Source organism: Lethenteron reissneri, chromosome 16 (assembly GCF_015708825.2).
Source record: "Lethenteron reissneri isolate LAM-NWPU_2019-01 chromosome 16, ASM1570882v1, whole genome shotgun sequence".
Classification (NCBI taxonomy): Eukaryota; Metazoa; Chordata; class Hyperoartia; order Petromyzontiformes; family Petromyzontidae; genus Lethenteron; species Lethenteron reissneri.
Window position 1 is genome coordinate 5494488 of NC_083794.1, and position 21082 is coordinate 5515569.

General features: G+C 50.5%; 1 protein-coding gene across 1 annotated transcript in view; it reads right to left on the reverse strand.

Annotated features, from left to right (window-relative positions):
• SCFD2 (sec1 family domain containing 2) overlaps window positions 1-21082 on the reverse strand; it is a 131215-nt gene that overhangs the window by 76582 nt on the left and 33551 nt on the right.

Below are 21082 nucleotides of genomic sequence, written 5' to 3' on the forward strand. Positions count from 1 at the left end.
GTTAGGAGTACGGGTTGTGTTTGGGTGGCGAGTTTGTTAGGGTTAGAGTTAGGAGTACGGGTTGTGTTTGATTGGCGAGTTTGTTAGGGTTAAAGTTAGGGGTAGGGTTGTGTTTGGTTGGCGAGTTTGTTAGAGTTAGGAGTCCGGTTGTGTTTGGTTGGCGGGTTTGTTAGGGTTAGAGTTAGGAGTACGGGTTGTGTTTGGGTGGCGAGTTTGTTAGGGTTAGAGTTAGGAGTACGGGTTGTGTTTGATTGGCGAGTTTGTTAGGGTTAGAGTTAGGGGTAGGGTTGTGTTTGGTTGGCGAGTTTGTTAGAGTTAGGAGTACGGGTTGTGTTTGGTTGGCGAGTTTGTTAGAGTTAGGAGTACGGTTTGTGTTTGGTTGGCGAGTTTGTTAGGGTTAGAGTTAGGGGTAGGGTTGTGTTTGGTTGGCGAGTTTGTTAGAGTTAGGAGTACGGGTTGTGTTTGATTGGCGAGTTTGTTAGGGTTAGAGTTAGGGGTAGGGTTGTGTTTGGTTGGCGAGTTTGTTAGAGTTAGGAGTACGGGTTGTGTTTGGTTGGCGAGTTTGTTAGAGTTAGGAGTACGGTTTGTGTTTGGTTTGCGAGTTTGTTAGGGTTAGAGTTAGGGGTAGGGTTGTGTTTGGTTGGCGAGTTTGTTAGGGTTAGAGTTAGGGGTAGGGTTGTGTTTGGTTGGCGAGTTTGTTAGAGTTAGGAGTACGGGTTGTGTTTGATTGGCGAGTTTGTTAGGGTTAGAGTTAGGGGTAGGGTTGTGTTTGGGTGGCGAGTTTGTTAGGGTTAGAGTTAGGAGTACGGGTTGTGTTTGGGTGGCAAGTTTGTTAGAGTTAGGAGTCCGGTTGTGTTTGGTTGGCGGGTTTGTTAGAGTTAGAGTTAGGAGTCCGGTTGTGTTTGGTTGGCGGGTTTGTTAAAGTTAGAGTTAGGAGTCCGGTTGTGTTTGGTTGGCGAGTTTGTTAGAGTTAGAGTTAGGGGTACGGGTTGTGTTTGATTGGCGAGTTTGTTAGGGTTAGAGTTAGGGGTACGGGTTGTGTTTGGTTGGCGAGTTTGTTAGAGTTAGGAGTACGGGTTGTGTTTGGTTGGCGAGTTTGTTAGAGTTAGGAGTACGGTTTGTGTTTGGTTGGCGAGTTTGTTAGGGTTAGAGTTAGGGGTAGGGTTGTGTTTGGTTGGCGAGTTTGTTAGAGTTAGGAGTACGGGTTGTGTTTGATTGGCGAGTTTGTTAGGGTTAGAGTTAGGGGTAGGGTTGTGTTTGGTTGGCGAGTTTGTTAGAGTTAGGAGTACGGGTTGTGTTTGGTTGGCGAGTTTGTTAGAGTTAGGAGTACGGTTTGTGTTTGGTTTGCGAGTTTGTTAGGGTTAGAGTTAGGGGTAGGGTTGTGTTTGGTTGGCGAGTTTGTTAGGGTTAGAGTTAGGGGTAGGGTTGTGTTTGGTTGGCGAGTTTGTTAGAGTTAGGAGTACGGGTTGTGTTTGATTGGCGAGTTTGTTAGGGTTAGAGTTAGGGGTAGGGTTGTGTTTGGGTGGCGAGTTTGTTAGGGTTAGAGTTAGGAGTACGGGTTGTGTTTGGGTGGCAAGTTTGTTAGAGTTAGGAGTCCGGTTGTGTTTGGTTGGCGGGTTTGTTAGAGTTAGAGTTAGGAGTCCGGTTGTGTTTGGTTGGCGGGTTTGTTAGAGTTAGAGTTAGGAGTCCGGTTGTGTTTGGTTGGCGAGTTTGTTAGAGTTAGAGTTAGGGGTACGGGTTGTGTTTGGGTGGCGAGTTTGTTAGAGTTAGAGTTAGGGGTACGGGTTGTGTTTGGTTGGCGAGTTTGTTAGGGTTATAGTTAGGGGTACGGGTTGTGTTTGGTTGGCGAGTTTGTTAGAGTTAGAGTTAGGGGTACGGGTTGTGTTTGGGTGGCGAGTTTGTTAGAGTTAGAGTTAGGGGTACGGGTTGTGTTTGGTTGCCTAGTTTGTGCGAGTGGTTGGCTCTTCCCCCATTGCTCAAGATGATCGTTTCACTTGTTGTTGTTGTTCTCTCTTCACTTGTTGTTGTTGTTGTTGTTCTCTCTTCACTTGTTGTTGTTGTTGTTCTCTCTTCACTTGTTGTTGTTGTTGTTCTCTCTTCACTTGTTGTTGTTGTTCTCTCTTCACTTGTTGTTGTTGTTGTTCTTTCTTCACTTGTTGTCGTTGTTCTCTCTTCACTTGTTGTTGTTGTTGTTCTCTCTTCACTTGTTGTTGTCGTTGTTCTCTCTTCAATTGTTGTTGTTGTTGTTGTTTTCTCTTCACTTGTTGTTGTTGTTCTCTCTTCACTTGTTGTTGTTGTTCTCTCTTCACTTGTTGTTGTTGTTGTTCTCTCTTCACTTGTTGTTGTTGTTGTTCTCTCTTCACTTTCGGTGGTCGCCGTGCATGCCCGTAATCCGGGATTGGTGGATCACACGGAGATGGTGGCTGTGTTAGATACAAATACAAAGATCCCCTGTATAGCCTTAACAGACTGTTGGGGCAAGTGCTGTTGGCGAGCACCTATGAAGGCCGGCACGGCACACGAGGGGGTGGGTGGACAACAAACACGCCCTATTGCCGATGTTTACACACCGCACCAGGTACTCATTTGAGGCTCAGTCGACCTAGGGGAGACCCAGGACCGGTTCAGATAATCGTCACTGGTGTTGGCCGTGAGCGGGAATCGACCTCGGGTCCCTGGGTTCATAGCGCAGCGCGCACATCGCTCCACTAGCGGACCTCCATACATGTTAGATACACACACACGCGCTCAGAGAAAAACGTTAGTGCCTGCAGGCCGCAGTACATAAAGTAGGTCAACCAGGGGATTTCCGTGTGTACTTCTGAACGTTATCCCCTTAGGCAAACCTGGGTTCTCTCCAGGCACTCCGCTTCCCTCGCACACGCGCAAACCTACAAACGGAATGAGCCGAACGTCAGTGCACCTCGAGGATCGGTGAGACTCCTGCGGAGGGAACAAAGGAGTTGCGACCTCACGAAAAAAGAAACCACTCTGCGTGCGTTCCTGGCGTGCGACGCGACTCAAGCGAAGCAACGGAGAGCAGCGATCTTAATCACCCACCTGCGGGATAATTAGAGCATTTCCCTTCATTAAGCCGCGCCGCATTAATTTGAAACCTCAAACTTATATCCAGTCGAAGTGGCCTCTCTCTCAGTGGTGCTAATCTCCTGTTTACGAGCTCTGAGCCAGCGATGGAAGTTCCACATTCCTATGGTGCGGGCAAGTCTATTCATGCGACAAGCACCGTTGACTTGCTCGCCAAGTGGCACACATTGTTACTGTCCCGGGAGAGATGAGGCAACCCCACTTGACTGTGGTTTGAAATCTCAAGCTTGCAGAGTTGCACACTCCTCCAACCAGTGCGCCATGTGACCACCTCTTACATGTGGAGGGGGAAATAACCGGAGGACCCGGAAAGAAATCCACGCGACCACGGGGAGAGAGACACGCAAACTCCAAATACACAGCAGGCGTCAGGGTCGGGATCGATCCCACGACCTCCTGCACACCAGGCGAGGTCGTTAACATCTCCTAGCCACCGTGTATTCATATTTGTATTCTTAGTGTTATCAATGTGATTGTGTTACGTTATCAGTAAACTTTTTTTGTAATTTGACAATCATATTTCAAGCGACCCCGACCACCTCCGAGCGGGTTTTCTCTCTCGTAACGTCACAACGCCCCTTATTTGTCCTCACGCCGTTGTCGGATCGGAGTTCCGACAAATCTTAGCCGACGCAATTTCTAGCAATGACTAAGCCGTTGAATGAGCAGACCGCCGGGGTCTCACCTCGGCTTGCAGTCAAGCGATTCGAAGACCGGGAAAGCCTCAAGCTGCGCCAACTCAACGCTCCCGACTCAGACATTAACTTCCTGTGCCACCCAGCCATCGTTATAAATATTGCGGTTGATTGGACAAAGAGATTCGGAGTGCGCGGCATTCCAAGCCCGCGGTCGGATGAACCCACTGTGCAAAAACACGCGGCCAGACCCCCGCTAAACATCCTCGCGGCGTTATCATCGGGCCCATCGCTGTTCGGCACGTCCTCTGCCTGGTTGGACAAAATTCAAGGCATATTCTTCTCGAGCACGTAGCAAATCCTCCCACGTGAAAAGACGATTCGTTGTCCAGCAGCGGGAACCCGTGTGCGCTATGCAATGTGCCCGAAATATATTTAATTATTATAAAAATAATTACAATAAGATGCTGATTACAATGATACAATAGTTAGGATAATAAAATAATACATTCATACCGTTCCCTTAATGTTGCCTTTATGGAATAACGCCGCCGACACACGAGTCTAGCGCGTCACATCTGCCCGAAATAAAAAAACTAACGGTTTCTAAAATAGCCGCGAATGTTCGTTTAAAAATAGGCTTCGCTCTAAAAACGACAACACGAAATATATAAAAAAACTAAACTGTTGGAAGAATAAAACAACAACGAGGAGGGTGCAGTTGCACATCTGGAGGAAGCATGAACGTGCAACACGGGGAGGGAGACTGCATGTCTGAATAGACCTTGATGCCGCATGCACACAAACAGTGGGGGAAGTGTCGTCTATTCTCAATCAGCCGGCCTGTGGTCAGTCAGCATGGCGCAGTGGTAACACTTGTGCACCTCGCAGCGACGAGGCACTTGGGCTCGATGACCGGCTCGGGTGCCGGTGGTTTGTATGTCCTCCACCTGTCGATTTAAAGCTTTCGTGACTGCAGGGATCCATCTTCTTGGTTCTTTCGGTAAAGTCATCACGTAGAAGGGAAATAATAAAATAATAAATTCCTTTGACAAGGCGCCCCTCCTCCTCTCACCCAGCTTAAATATACGCTGCCAAGCTTGGTGGTGTTCATTCGGACGCTGTCTTTCCGACAGCCCTGTTCTTCACCTGAGGACGGCTGCTTGCGTTGTGGCCGAAACGTCGTGAGAATTGTATTTTATTATGTTATATTTTTATTATTTTATTATTTCCCTTCTACGTGACTTTACCGAAAGAACCCAGAAGATGTCCTGCCCCCGATCTGCCGTAGGTTTCCTCCGGGTTCTCCGGCTTTTCCTCATCGCCAAATTGAATGTGCAACGTAACCGGAATTGGCGAAACTCTCTGCTCATCAATTATTTCCTGCAGATTACTGCATTGGGATTAAACACCGCAATGTCGCACACCGACTGCAAGAAACAGGACCCTTTTGCAAAAGAGCCCCGAGTCTCAAGGAGGCTTTTCTGGGTACAAGTGAGGAGAGGGAGTGTGAGCAGTGGCGCACTAGAAAGCCTCGGGACCCTCGGTTTGATTTGCGGCGAGTAATTTCTCAACCGGCCGTTTTTGCCTCCGTGAGTCTTCAACAACAAACATGCATTCTAGATTTGAAGCTTTCGTGACTGCAATGATTCATATTCTTAGGTTTTTTCGGTAAAGTCACGTAGGTAAAAACATTCAAAAGTACCACCACCTTCTCCAACCATTATATAAACGGAGTGGTAGCTCCTGCAATCTCTCATTTACTTGATACAGCTGTCGTGGCTGTGACGGTACCACCTGAAGACGGAAGCTTGTGTTGCCTCCGAAACGTCGTGATTTTTATTTTATTTTACTTTTTAATGTTTTTACCTACGTGACTTTACCGAAAAAAAACCTAAGAATAACAAACATGCAGCGACCTGGCGGGTGAAGTATGGCCAAAAACAAACCCCCCCCCCCCCCCCCCCCACTAATCTGAGGAGGCCTTCATCCGGCAGTTGACTGACAAGGCACAAAGTCAATAATTATCATTGCTACTATTATTATTACTCGTTGGTTATTTCGGTAAAGTGACGTAGGTGAAAAAATAAAAATAATCGATTACAAATATTTTTTTAGATTTGAAGCTTTCGTGACTGCAAGGATTCATATTCTTGGGTTTTTTCGGTAAAGTCACGTAGGTAAAAAATTTCAATAAAAATAAAATAAAAATCACGTTTCGGAGGCAACGGTTCCACCTGAAGACGGAGGCTTGTGTTGCCTCCGAAACGTCGTGATTTTTTATTTTATTTACTATTTTTACCTACGTGACTTTACCGAAAAAACCCAAGAATAAAGATTTTTTTCATTTGAAAATTTTTATTTTTTTATTTTATTACGACTTTACCGAAAGAACCAAAGAGTATGGATTCTTGCAGTCACGAACACTTAAATTCTAGACTATTATTATTATTATTGCTGCTATGACCACGACGAGCTTTCCCCACATGCTGTGGGATGCCTCAAGTTCCCATGTGAAGATGAGGCCGCGCTGCGTCCGCGCGCACGGCCGCCGCTGGCTCCTTGACCGCCCTGCGCGTGTGCACGCGCGCTGTTCCCCACGCCCGCAGCTCCCCTCCCTCCCCGTCACAGCGGCGGCAGCTGCGCTCCTGCCAGCCTGGCGGTGAACGAGGCACCCCGTTGCGCGCGCAGCTACCGGACCCCAACGATTGAAGGAATAAACTCAAGAATGAACGAAGGAATGACGGAGTTGCTCAGTTGCTCGCTAACCTGACTCGTTCAGGCGGTTCATTCACTCGCGTGCTCACTCGTGAGCTCGTGGTTTTAAGTATTCGTCCACTTTGCTCGCTCACTCACTCACTCACTCGCATACCGACTTGCTCACTCACTCACTCACTCGCAAACTCAACCACTCGATCAATCACTTGCTAATCACTCACTTGACGTCTCGCGAATATTATTTGCTCCTTCGCAAACCTACCCACAGACTCACTAACTCGTTCACCCATCTCCCTTCTCAAAAGCTCTCTTTATTTGCTTACACACTCCCTCACTCGTTCAATCACACCCTCGCCCCTGTCCAATTAGCATGGCTGGCAACGTACGGTGCGAATAAAGTTCAACGTACATGTATGTTTGTATGTGTATATACATGTATGTTGAACTTCTTTTGCACCGCACATGGCAAACCGTGCACATCGGAGGTGAGGGGAAGGACAACAAACTAAACACAAAAAGTAGTTCTAAAGAAATGGGTTTTCAATCTAGATTGTATACACATACAATCACTCACTCGCTCTAAAGTCTACTCTCTTACTCCCTCGCTCGCCCTCTCACTCCCTCACCATTTCGGCTGCTCACCTGCTCGCTCACTCACCCGCTCGCTCACTCACCCGCTCGCCCGTCCGCTCGCTCACTCACCCGCTCGCTCACTCATCCGCTCGCCTGCTCGCTCACTCACCCGCTCACTCACTCATCCGCTCGCCCGCTCGCTCACTCACCCGCTCACTCACTCATCCGGTCGCCCGCTCGCTCGCTCACTCACTCACCATTTCGGCTGCTCACCCGCTCGCTCATTCATCCGCTCGCTCACCCGCCCACTCACTCACCCACCCACTCGCTCGCTCATCCGCTCGCCCACGCGTGTGAACCCCGTGCGTGCGCTGCTCGCTTGCGGTAATGTAATTGTTAACATTCGATAGATATCTTTGTTTGGTGCTTTTGGGTTTGTTTTAAGTCCCAATGCAGAACACGGGCAACGGTTTTGCAACAACCCTCGTGGTTTTATTTCTGTGCCCTTTGTGGTTATTCGTATTATTATAAAATGTACTGCGACTATCGTTATTGCAATCACATGTGCACAACGGCTAAACTTGGCCATCCCACACAGCAAAGGCTATTAACCCCGACTCCCCCCCCACTTTATCATTTCATATACATATGTTGTGAACGTTAGCGGCAGAGGACAGCAAGCCCTCGTTTTACGCGGCAGATGCGTTCCTGAAAAGTGCCGCATTAAGCGAAAACGATTTCCCTATAAACGATGGCGATGTACTCTGCACGCACACAGTCTCCTTCTTTCGCACGGCTGCTGATGTAGACGCAGAGCAACAACAACTACGATTCCACGTTCAGGTGGTGGTCAGCGGAGTGTCATCGCAGTGATGCCTCCTTGCATTTGTGGATCGGGCGTTGCGTCCTGATATCGTTGTGCGGTCTGTTCTGGATGACCACAGCCGCACACCGCTGGGGAGTTTTCCATTTTCCATTTGTGCATCAGGTATCCGCATCTGCCATGGTTTGTGCGGATGCAGTTTAGGGTGGACCATGAGCTTCGTGGAAGATCAAACCCAGCGATCGTCTGCTTTGGCTGTTCGTTTGCGAGTTCTTGCTGCGCACGCCGCCGCTTACCGTATCACTCCACGTAATGACCAAGCCGCGTAGCTCAAGAAAGTAGTTCGTCGTCGACCGCTCAGAAACCGCATTCTAACGGTGCGCATTACTTGTTATAACGGTGCGCGCTGCGCATTCTAACAGTGCGCATTACTTGTTATAACGGTGCGCGCTGCGCATTCTAACAGTGCGCATTACGTGTTATAATGGTGCGCGCTGCGCATTCTAACGGTGCGCATTACGTGTTATAACGGTGCGCGCTGCACATTCTAACGGTGCGCATTACGTGTTATAACGGCGCGCACTGCTCGTTCTAACGGTGAGCATTACGTGTTATAACGGCGCCACTGCTCATTCTAACGGTGCGCATTCCCTGTTATAACGGCACACGCTGCTCGTTATAACAGTGTGCGCTGCTTATTATAACGGCGAGCGCTCCGCAGATGTGCGAAAAGTCTTCCCGGATGGAACAACCGAGCCGTAGCGAAAACGCGTTGTGGCGTGAACACCGCCACGCGTTAAGCGAGCGCTTACCGCGCGCGAGTGTGTATCACAGAAACCTAACGCGGTGTGTTCACTTGAGCTGGCCACGTGGCGCTGGGATCTTAGCGCTGGCTTCTCCAACGACCGCGGCGATGGCGAGGGGCCCCTAGCACCTCGGTCGCAAGCGCCGGCAGCGAGTGAGAACGCGGACGGGAAGGAGAGAAGGACCTTTTTTTGTGCGTGCTGAGCGGCGGCGGCGGCAGGGTGGCAGCACAGTGGTGACGCGAGCGCGGCACAGCAGCAAGCGCGCGTGAGTTCCACACCCGACTCGGGTGCCCTCTGCGTGTGGAGGAGTTTGTATTCTCTCCCCCCTCTTCTGCCTGGGGGTTTTCCTCTGGGTTGTTCTCTGGTTTTCCGCCCATAGTTATTAAAGTTTCTATTTTTTTTTAAACCTCACACAATGCAAACGGTGTTGGCCAAACGTCCCAATGCGAAAAAAAACGTACCGGCAAACTTACTCAATTGGGAACACAAGCAGCTGCAGCAGCAGCAGCATCGCCCCCGACTGTGAAAACCTGGCAGGACCCTCTTGAATAAGTCTCAGCGAGGCTTTCCTGGCTAAACAAACGCAATAATAACAACTATAGTAGCAGCGGCATTGCTTTTTACTTCGTGTCTTTAACTGAACACTTGAGCAATGTTGAGGAATGACTCTGCCTCGCACGTGAAAGATCTGCAGTCTGTGCTCGGAACGTACGCCGGTTCCACTCGCGTGATTGAGCCGCTGCGTTGAGTCCCACGTCCCTCTTAGAAGATCACATTCTGTGCAATTCGTAAACCGTTCACGATAAAACCAAGTCCATTTGCTGTCAAAATCGTGACTTGAACATCTCAAAAATAGCTAAAACTAAAAATAAAAGTGGTGCCCTTACAACATTGGACATCTTCCACACAAAGACCCTCATGTAGCCTTAACAGACTGTAGGGGCAAATGCTGTTAGCGAGCGCCTATGAAGGCCGGCACGGCACACGAGGGGATGGGTGGCCAGCACCACTCGCGGCAGACTTTGTCTCCCTCGTGGCGATGTTCATAATCCGCAACAGGTACTCATTGACGGCTGAGTCTACCTAGGGGAGGCCCAAGACCGGTTCAGATAATCGTCACTGGTGTTGGCCGTGAGTGGAAATCGAACTCTTGTCGCTGGGTTCGTAGTGCAGCGCGCTCACCACTACACTACCGCTCTCTCACACACACACACTCACAGCAACAACAACAACTACGACAAAGATCCCCCGTATAGCCTGACCAGATTGTTGGGGAAAGTGCCGGTAGCAAGTAGCACCTATAAAGGCCGGCAGGGCACAAGAGGGGGTGGGTGGGCAAAACGACGCCCGGCCGCCTTTCTCTCCTGAGTGGCGATGATTACACACTGTACCAGGCACTCATTTGAGGCTGAATCGACCCAGGGGAGGTCAAAGACCGGTTCAGATATTCGTCACCGGTGTTGGCCACAATGCACTCACCGCTACGCCACCGCCGTTTAAACATCGCTGGAGGGCAAGGGAACGACGTGACCGTCGCCGCGTCTCTCCCCAGCCGATTCCCGTCACAGCGTGTGCCAGGGTGTCCCGTCATCACTTGAACGGCCGCGCGCTCACGGAGCGTGAAGAGCTCATCCGCGGCGCGGAGCGAAGGAGAAGGCGTTTAGAGGGCGGACCACCTGCCAACTCCGGGAACACGAGCGCTTGTGGGACTGCTGCCAAACGGGAGAAGCGACGAGGTGGCGAGGAGATGTTAACTACCTCGCCTGGTGTACAGGAGGTCGTGGGTTCGATCCTGACCCTGACGCCTGCTGTATGTTTGGAGTTTGCGTGTTGCTCTCTCTCTCTGTGGTGGGTGGATTTTTCTCTGGGTCCTCCGATTTTGCCCTCCACATTTAGAATCAACCTGCATTTCGGTTATCTGGCTGCTATACATTTCCACATCGTTGAGCTATGATTTGTGGCCAGGTCGCTGGTTAAATAAAAAAATATATAGTTTACAGGTCTGAGCCAGCCAGAGGGAGCGAAATGCAGATAACTTTGTTGTCGTAATGATTTCATTATCCCTGGTTTCCCAGAATGCCTCAAGACTCTTTTTCAGGAGGGTCCTGCTGCTGCTGCTTATGCTGCGTGTAATCCCACTTGAGTAATTTGCCGGTAATTATTTTCGCTTTGCGATGTTTGGCCAACACCGGTAACACTATCATTCTTTTTTCTTTTGTTAGCGATGGGTGGAAACCGCAGAACCCCAAGGAAACCAACGCAGAACGGGGGGGGGGGGGGGGGGCAGCAGAATACAAACTCCACGGAGAAAGGCGAGCGGGTCGGGAAATCGAAATCAGGCACTCGCTGCTTTAGAGTGTCACCCCTGCGCCACCCCTGGCTTGCGCGCAGGGAGGTGGTCGTGGTGGCAATGGGGTATTAAGTTTGAAGCCGTCCCCGGACTCCAAGGAGAGTGGGGGCCTGTGTTCACCACTTGACCCCGGCATGTACGAAAAGGCAATCCGTGATTGCGACAATTCATCTTGGGCTGTTGTGAACGACGCAGCTCCACGAGAGAAAGCCTTCGAGGCTCATTACGGGTTCCGTGAGGATTGTTAAAGCGCACTCCGTGTGCACTGCAACTGCTTCGCTCAAACAGATTAAATCAATAATGCATTTAGCGTATACATGTGCATGCACGCACACAAAGACAAAGGCCCCCGTATAGCCTGTAACAGACTGTTGGGGCAAACGCTTTTCGCGAGTAGATCCTATTAAGGCTGGCACGGTACACAAGGGGGTGGGTGGCCAACACCAAGCCCGGCTGCCTTTGTCTCCCCAGTGGCGATGTTTACACATCGCACTTCTGAAAAATAGCTAGAAAGCTCAGTGGGCCTTACCTGGTAAAAATCAACATAGTAAAGACTAAATATTAGATATACTGGAGTTTTTGTTATCTGAAGAGCATGACAATTTGCTGCTGGGCTGCCGCCTCCTGTGGTCAACGTTTCACTTTGAAGGGACCTCGGCAGTAGCTCCGTAATATCTGCTTCTGTGGGCCGTTCTCTGAAAACAACACGGCTCTTGGCGCAGATTCGAACGGGTACTTCGTCACTGCGTCTCAGGCAACAATCCCAACAGCACAATCGGAATAAAGCTGCGGAAAATTATGACGCAACAATCCACATGGTTAGAGGTCAGATACCTACTTGCTGTACTTCCTTCTCAGAGGCACCAGTCATCTGGGCTTCGACATTGGGCTGCTATCCCAACGTAAACATTTTCCCCAGCAGACAAGCATGCCGCGCGACTCACTGCATGCCTGTTTGAGAGTCCTTCCACCAGCGGAGGAATCGCCCGCTGATTGCACCGCTCTGGCTCAAGCAAGGCACATGACCCCCACGTCCACAATAAACACGCGCTGCTTGCGCTCACTCTGGACACACTCGACCCACCACATGAATGTGGAATAAGAGACGACTGCAACCCCGATGCTCGTTTGGTCCGTTAACGCTTCACCACCTCGCGCACCCCCCAACTGGTTCACAATTCAGAGTCGCGAATCATTTATTTGCGTCTCGTTTCCATTCACTCGTGGGTGTTGCACGTAAGTAGAACATTCTTTCGCACCGTACTTAGCCAACCGCGCTAATCGGAGGTGCGTTGTTTCTCGTCTGCGCCGTTTGCCGAAACAAGCACGCGATTTTGTGTGTTCCGGAAGATTTCCACGCTCGCGTTACGATGCGGTGCGGGGACCACGGGGCAGACTCAAGCGTTACGCTCACGGTCTCGAACATTTAACGCTGCAGGGGGGCTCCGTCTTCGCAAAATGCGGCCACTTCAGCTCCCTAGTACCTCTTTGAAATATCACGTTACTGCTCTTAATTAAATTAAAATAAGACGTGGAAAGTAAGTGAAAGCATTTTCATTGAAAAAAATGTAAATCGCGTTTTAAGTAACTTTTAGTGTTCCTTTAAGCTGTCAAATAACATCTCTTGGTGGTTGTCAAGGGGGCCCCAACTCGTAACTGTCACCACCGGGGGGGGGGGGGGGGGGGCAAGGCACCCCCTGCCCCCGTGGTCGTTATGCTACTGCGTCACATGCCGAGCAGGAAGGTTTCGCTACCGAGCTGTGTTCACCGCCACTGGTACGGCCTCGCCGTGCCCGGCGATGCGGGTAAGCACTGTCACCGAGCACCGTACGAAGACGAGGCCACGGCACACGTGGTGGAACGGAGACGCTCGCGTGCGCGCAGGCAGCGCATGAAGCGTGACGAGGCCGACACGTTGGCGGATTGCGGAGCGGTTTTGCTTGAACGACTCCGGCAACACCGGCTGTCCCGGCGTGCCAGGGTTTAGTTTCTCCCGAGAGCCGACGCAGTACCTGCCGCAAAGCTCGCATCGGCCTCGCACAGGAAGGCGCTTAAAGCAACGAAACACGGCCAACTGACAGAATTGTTCATTTAGATAGCTTTCATAATAATAAATATATCGAGTTTTTTTTTTATTGAAGGAGGGGGGGGGGTTTGTAGGGGGGTAAAAAGGAAACTGAAACAGCTGGGCACAATCTCGCACACAGACGACTTGGCAGTGAGCGCGGGTCCGTCCAGGAAAGAGCGAAGAAGGGACTTAAGATTGAAAGCCGTTCGATTGAAACCACGTTGAAGGTGGGAAATGTACGACACGCGCTGCCTTTCACTCGGGCCTGAGCGCTCATCGTAAAAGACGCGAGCCTCTGCTCGTACGGACTCATCTCTTTCCGACCGAGGAAGAGCGCGCCGAATGCATGAGCCGTCCGAGGGAGCGGGACGTGGCAACCCACGAAAAGGTGATCCAAGATGAACGAAACCTAAGCGTCAAGTCACGCGCCATGATGATGATGAAACGCGTTTGTCGTTGACGCGTGCCTCGGGTCTCGGCACGGCCACCAAGGAATGCACAAACAGGCCCAGGTCAAATTTTTGATTTAAAGCTTTCGTGACTGCAGGGATTCATATTCTTGGTTCTTTCGGTAAAGTCACGTAGAAGGGAAATAATAAAATAATATTAAAATAAAACAATTAAACAAATTATTGCTGTGGATTTCACACCTGATGATGATTGCTGCTTGTGTTGCAGTCGAAACGTCGTGAGAAATTTTTATTGTTTATTGAGGCCCAGGTCAATTTGGACTTTCACTTACTTTGGCCAATGCCAGCTCCGGGAAGGACAACGTCGGTGAGACCGCCACGCGACGGGCACCTCGCTCTGTGTGTGGGACGTGTGAGCTCTGTGTGGTCTCTCAGGTGGGGTGTGTGTACGTATGTTGAACTTCTTTCGCACCGTACGTAGCCAACCGTGCGAATCGTAGGTGTGGGAGGATGTGGGGGGAAAGGACAACAAACTAAACACGAGCAGTTCTAAATGAGTTTTCAATGGAGTATGGTGGTGTAGGTAATAGTAGCGAAGTGTATAATAGTGTAGTGTATATTGTAGTAGTGTAGTGTTTATAGTGTAGTGTATAGTTGTGATGTGTGTAGTGTATAGTGTAGTGTATAGTGTAGTAGTGTATAGTAGTGTAGTGTGTATAGTATAGTGTATAGTAGTATGTAGTGTATTGTATGCCGTACTAGCGTAGTATACAGCAATGTAGTAGTATGTGTGTTGATCTTCTTTTGCACCGTGCGTAATCAAATGTGCTAATCGTAGGTGCGGGGTGGGGGGAAGGGCAACAAACGAAGATGCGTGGCTCAAGACGGCGTTCCGAATGGAAGACACGTGTTGTCTCACGAGACGACGCTGGCAACACAATTGGGACGCAATTGGGAAAGAGATGAAGATTTTTTTAAATGTATTCACGAGAAACTGGGATAGTGAAAATGAATACTTTATACGAATGTCCGTATAGTTATCGGTGACCAGGCTGAGATAACCAACTCACTACACACTTGAGAACCCGGGTTTAAACTCAACTCGGTCTATGTGAGCACATGGGTCTCTACGAGCGAGCCTTTGGGTCTCTATGCAAGTCTATGAATATTACTTGTAGGAACCACCTGGTTCCACCAGCCCACAAGGGATTATTGTGTCTGTCCGTCCGTCGTGCATCTAAAAATGGGAAAGGTGAGGCTGGGTGGAGAGGGGAGGGTGGGGAGGGACTGGGTGGGGAGGGTGGGGCTGGGTGGGGGGTGGGAGGGGTGGGGCTGGGTGGGGAGGGGCTGGTCACCCCGTGGTGCCCTTATAAAACTCAACGTTTAACCTACTCACGCCGGCTTGTGCCCGCCCTCACAGTCGGCCATATTTGCGGAATACACCACGCCGCCGTTGACCCTGGCCATTGACCGAGCAACCCAAAGTTCCTACCAGCTCCCTCCGCAGGAATGTGTTTATTCTGAGTCTGCGGGTGTCAATGCGAACGCATGGATCACCGTGTAAGTCGAAGGATTTCTATGCATGCATGTTGAACTTCTTTCGCACCGTACGGGGCCAACTGTGCCAATCATAGCAAATGGGTCTCTATGAAAGTCTTATGGCCTCTGTGTAAGTAATTGGTGGCTGTACCTGGACCATGAACGCACGATACTTTTCGAACCTGGTTTAATCACGGGTGGCTAGAACCCAGACTCGAAACCAGGTCCTCAGCAACAAAGGGGCTCTCTGGTGGCACCAAAAATGGACAATGCGAGTCCCATTGCGAGTCACCCAGCAAAACCGAAAGCCCAAAGTGTTTTGGTTTAGCATGCAGTGCAAGCCGATCGATAAGCCACTACGTTAATCCAAGCACAAGGAGATTAAAGCGCACGCTAAAACCAAAAAAGTCATGCCGGGAGCGTGGGTCAACTCAGCCGAACACCCCGATGGGATCGATACAGCGCAAAGCGCCACTGTGTTGGAAAACAACATTGGTCTCTCTTTTCAGAATCAAGAATATTTATTTTTGCTGGAGAAATCCGATGAGCTCGATAAAGCTCGTTTGCACGGATTTCCAGGAGAAGGGACGATACTCCTGCCACGGGAATGTGGAATTTCCACCATCTCGGTACCGCCAATGGAGATGAGCACTGCCCAATGTTAATTTGAGTACACAGAAGACGCTTTGGCTTAAGATGTTGACGTTTGGCAGACGAGTCTGAGGATGATGAAAGTCAACGCTTCTCCTGGGTCAAATGAGCAATGGGGGTGGGGGGGGGGCAGCAGCTGCACTCGCCTGTCAGGCCAGTGGTGGAAATTCCACATTCCTATGTCGAGTTCAATGAAAGTTAAGTAAAACATACTAGCTTCACTACCCGGCGTCGCCAGAGACTTGGATTCTTGTCTGAGATTAATACACGGCCTACGCGGAGGGTGGGGAGATGCGTGACGTCAGCAGGCACACTGCGTGACGCTGCCGCATGCGGGTGACGTCACAGACGTGACGTCACCGCTCACTTGCCGTGCAAAATATATCCATTATTGCGCCCCCGCTCCCCCCCCCCAAAAAATTACAAAAGTCAATTTTTATACTTTTTGCATTGTGTACAGTCTGGAAGCTACCCACATGCCAAATTTCAAGTTTTGTTGCATGTTGGGAAGTACGCGAAACATTTCGAACAGACACACACATTCACAAATTTCCCTTTTATATATATAGATATGTTTTTTTTTGCGGGGGGAGGGGGTGATGGTGCTGCACTTTGAACCCAGCAATTTGATTTCTGGAACCCCAGTGCGGTGAAGTACGGACAAACAACTCCCACACGTCCAAATACGCCAACGCAATGACGTCGCAAGGGTGCGATAATGACATTGCCGTGAACGTGATTTTAAAGGATTTCATCCCCCCCCCTTACTACCAACGCTTCAAATTCAAGTCAGACAGCCCAGGTGCCAGGCTGGGTACGTACCTAGAGGATAAGAGCTTTTGTTTTACCTTCCTTGCTCAACCGCCAGTCCGAGCAAACCGATGTTATCGATTGGCCTCCCAGGACGCGGGACGCTGGGTTGCGAAAACATTCACGACGTTTGATCCGCATAGGCATCCCATTGTTAGCCGTGTAACAGAGCCCTTTGTTTGTTACTCAAAACCTGCTTCAGAAAAAACCGCCCTCGTCCAGCGTCCATTCATAACTGTTTAGCGTCAACTTCCCCTTAATGACCCAGTGTTTTCAAGACCCTACGGTCTCCGATTAGAACACGGTCGATCACTCTGCCCTCTCTCTCGGAGCTCCTAGGCAGAGCCGCTTCTGGGATTGTTAGCCATGCGAAGCCGCGCGAATCTATCGTTTAAACTATTTGAACTTTTTTTGTATTTTGCCAGCTATATAGCTCTTTTTCAGAAGCGACCTGGCGATCGCAAGTTATGGCTCATCGTGTGGAAATTTACAGTTGCCAAAGACTCTAAACGCGTGATGTCGATTCTAAATGTGGAGGGGAAAAACTGGCGGACCCGGTGAAAAATACATGTGACAACGGAGAGAGAGATACGCAAACTCCAAATACACAGCAGGCGTCAGGGTCAGGATCAAACCCATGGCCTCCTGCATACCAGGCGAGGTAGCTAACATCTCCTAGCCACCGTGGTGCCCTACATTGGTGATAAGTCTACATTGGTGGTCCCACAGTCTCAAGACTTGAGTCAAAGACGGTGCTCTGTTGGGGTGTGTGGCCCAATTCCTTCGTCACGTTTTATACTTCGCAGGAGAAAACCCAGCGTGCCCGGAGGAAACCCACCAAGCATACGACAACCTCCAAAACTCTGCTCAGACGGACCCACGACCTCCTCCATACCAGGCGAGGTAGTTAACATCTCGCCACCGCGGCGCCCATCATACGCGGCGGCGGAGGCGGTGGTGTTGATGACGAAGGCAGCAACGACTGATCGGGCCCCCACCGGGACATGGCGGCCACCGGCCCGCCCTGCCATCTCCTGCCCGGCCCACCCGGCCCACCCGGCCCGCACGGCCCACCCGGCCCGCACGGCCCGCGATTCGAGCCGCCCGCCACGGGTCATGGAGAGTGCGGGCGCGCTGGGCTTGCCTCGGGCATCTGGGCTGTGTCAGCAAGCGCAGTTGGAGGCGGGGAAGGCGGTAAAGGTCGCGCGTTAGCGCATAGGGGTCACCCCGTGTCCATCGCTCAAGGAGTAAACACTCGCGCCGGGCTCAGTGAGCCCGGCCTTAGCGAGGGACTCCCTGGCGTTCAGGGCGAGAGGTGGCGGGCGAGACGACCCGTGCGCTCGCTCGCTCTGTACGTACGTACGGTCACACCGGAAGCCACAGCGATCTGCGTCCCCCCGTGTCCCACCACGTGACGGGGAGCTTGGCGTACATTCCAGCAGTGGATAGATCATGGCTGACGATGATGACGGCGATGACATTGGTGGAGTGAACAGAGAGGGTTTCACTCTCCCAAGCCGAATACCCACGAATGGAGCTGGCCTATCTCAAGGCAGGGCCTTCCTGATAGAGAGTTGAGATTCAGTGACGTGTTACTGCGTAAATAAAGGGGGACTGCAGACTTAAATGAGGGGGTGGTGGAGTGGGCTCTGTCTAATTTAAATGAGCGTTTGGAGACACAGATGACAAGGGCAGTGGTCAAGACGATACTAATCAGGTATGCATCTCCCCTAGGTCACCTTAGCCTAAAATGACTACCCATTCTGTAGTGGTCAAAATCAGCACGGCGGAGGGAGGGAGGGTGGGGAGAGGGGGGGGGAGGCAAAGGCAGCTGGACGTGCACGGATCTGGTCGGACTGCACCACTGCGGCGTTAATAGGCGCTCGCTGATGGTGCTTGCCCAGCGCAGGAGCCCACGGGGGCGTCTCTCTGTGTATTTACGCGCGGGGGGGAGGGGGGCGGGTTTTAATGGCCATTTCATACGCGGCAAAACACGGCCGTCCAAGGAAAACACGCGGGCCCGCGCTGTTATATAATTACAACAAATACACATGCTTATTACTGAATCTGTGCCATTTTTCGCAATTATCTGAACACAATGGGAACACCCGATTTACATAATTGGGACGGTAAAAAAAATGAAGAATTTATTAAAAAAGTAAAATAATAATTATATAAAACTCCCCGCGGTCCTGTAATGAGGCTCCGCCACGTTGAACTTTTTGATTTTTTTTTACAAACGCAGAGCAATGCATGCGAAGGAACAAACCACATAGACAGCGGAGTAGAACACTGGGTCACAAGAACCGTGCCTCCGGGGGCTCTAGAGACCACCTGGAGAAGATTCGAGGCACGTGTTGGCAATGATGGCGAACAAGCGAAGCTATTAACATACATTTGTTATCACGTCACGGTGTATTATCCGTTATTCTCCCATTAAAAACGATAGTCCCATATCAGTGTTAACATTTCTTTTTGAAACGCAGACGCCAATGGACAGAATGGAACAAACACTGAGAGGAGCGTGGAGGGATGCATGCTACGTACGGTGCGAAAGAAGTTCAATATTCACACACTACTATACACTACATACTACACCACTATACACTACACTCTGCACACTAAACTACTATACACTACACTACTACGCGATAATACACTACACCGATATACACTAAACCACCATACTACATTGAAGAGTCACTTCTTTGGAACTATTTTTCGTGTTTAGTTTGTTGATCTTCCCCTCGCACCTCCGATGAGCATGGGTGGCTACGTACGGCGCTAAAAAAGTTCAACATACGTACTTGCGTAATAGCTGCCCTGACACGTGGTCCAGCAAGCACACAGGGGACGCTGCACCGACCGTCAGGGATTAAGAATACGTCTTTCCCCATTTTATCTGGCAACAAAACAGGATAAATTTCGATTTAAAGCTTTCGTGACTGCAGGGATTCATCTTCTTGGTTCTTTCGGTAAAATCACGTAGAAGGGAAATAATAAAATAATAAAAATATTAGTGAGAATTATTATTTTATTATGTTTTCTTTTTATTATTTCCCTTCTACGTGACTTTACCGAAAGAACCAAGAAGAAAAAAACTAAACAGGTGTTAAGTTGTTAAAACACCAAACTGAAACCTTTTACGAGGAATCATGTCTGCGAAAACCACAACTTAACCCTTGTTTTGTTGCCAGATAAAATGGGAAAAACGTATTCTCATATTTTAGTACTGGCAAAGGAGGTCCCATGACGTCGTCAGAGATTAGGGCCCATCGCTGGTGGGGATGACGGCCGACGGGGGGACTAAACTGGTGACAGAACGGCAGCTAAAGGACTGAACGAGTACACCTATCCCAGAGCGAATGCGTTGCTCTAAATAATAGAGGAGCCGTAACCGTCGTTACGCGACTCGGCAAAAAGTTAATCAACCCGCAATCGCTTTCACAAATGAAGGGGCATGAACGTCCAAATTTGAAAGGTTCCGAACTGCGCGCGCGCTTGCTTTTTTTTACGACCGGACAAATAAACCAAAATGTAGCAAATGTACAACAACAAGACACAACGCTTTGCGCGGAGAGCGTCGATGTTACCGACGCGGTTCTGAACTCCAGATCCGCCAGGGGCCGTGCGAAAAGCCCGGGGGGGGACAGCGGGGTGGAGGGTGTATGGATGTGTGTGTGTGTTGAACTTCTTTCGCACCGTACGTAGCCAACCGCACTAATCGCGGGTGCGCGGGGATGGACAACAAACCAAACACAAAAAGCAGCCCCAAATAAATGAGCCTTCAATCTCAATTATGATTTAATAGTGCACAGCTCCCAGGCGCGTTCCAGACGGCCGCGGGAGCGCACCTGAAAGTGCCGTGCGAGGATGCGGCGGCCGTCTTTGTTCGACGGCCAGCCATGGGGACGTCATCGTCCCTCACCCCCCCCCGACGCAAACGGCCGCCGTGATGGAGATTGGAGGAGACGCGAGCGCGCCCGTTAATTCGCGTCATTCGTACTTCATCGAGGGGGGCCCCCCGAAAATCATTTAACGACGGCCCCCTTTTGTTCGGTCGCTGCAGAGGGGGTGGCGGCGGCGGCGGACGGTTTGAAAAAAAAAGAGGCAATTCATTAGCGCCGGAGAACGGAACCCGCTTTCGCCGCCAACCCGGTGACCCCGCGGAGAGCCCCCCCCCCCCCCGCGCGCGCGCTTTGTCCCCCCCCCATCCCGTCCCGCGAGCAAACACGGAGATTAACCCCTTCCCTTCGCTCCCAACGCTCGGCACGTTTCTGCCCGTCACTGGGAAGCGGAGCCGAATTCTTCCCGCGCTCGCCCCCCCCCCCCCCGCAAGCCCCGCTTCTCTTTGTTTCCACTCTCACTTTCTCTCGTCTGCGTATCTCGTGCCTCGAAGGGTCAACAACAAATTAAACGCCCCGCTCGCTCGATCGCAACTTTTCGTTCGTTTGTTTGTTTGTGTCCGTGTTTCAGATGCGAATGCGCTTACTGGGCATCTGTAAAAAAAAGAAAAAGACAACTTTGTAAGCTCACGGATTCCTGCAGCAGAAATATTTTTGATTGCGAGCTCGCAGTCGAATCTCGGCGTGTT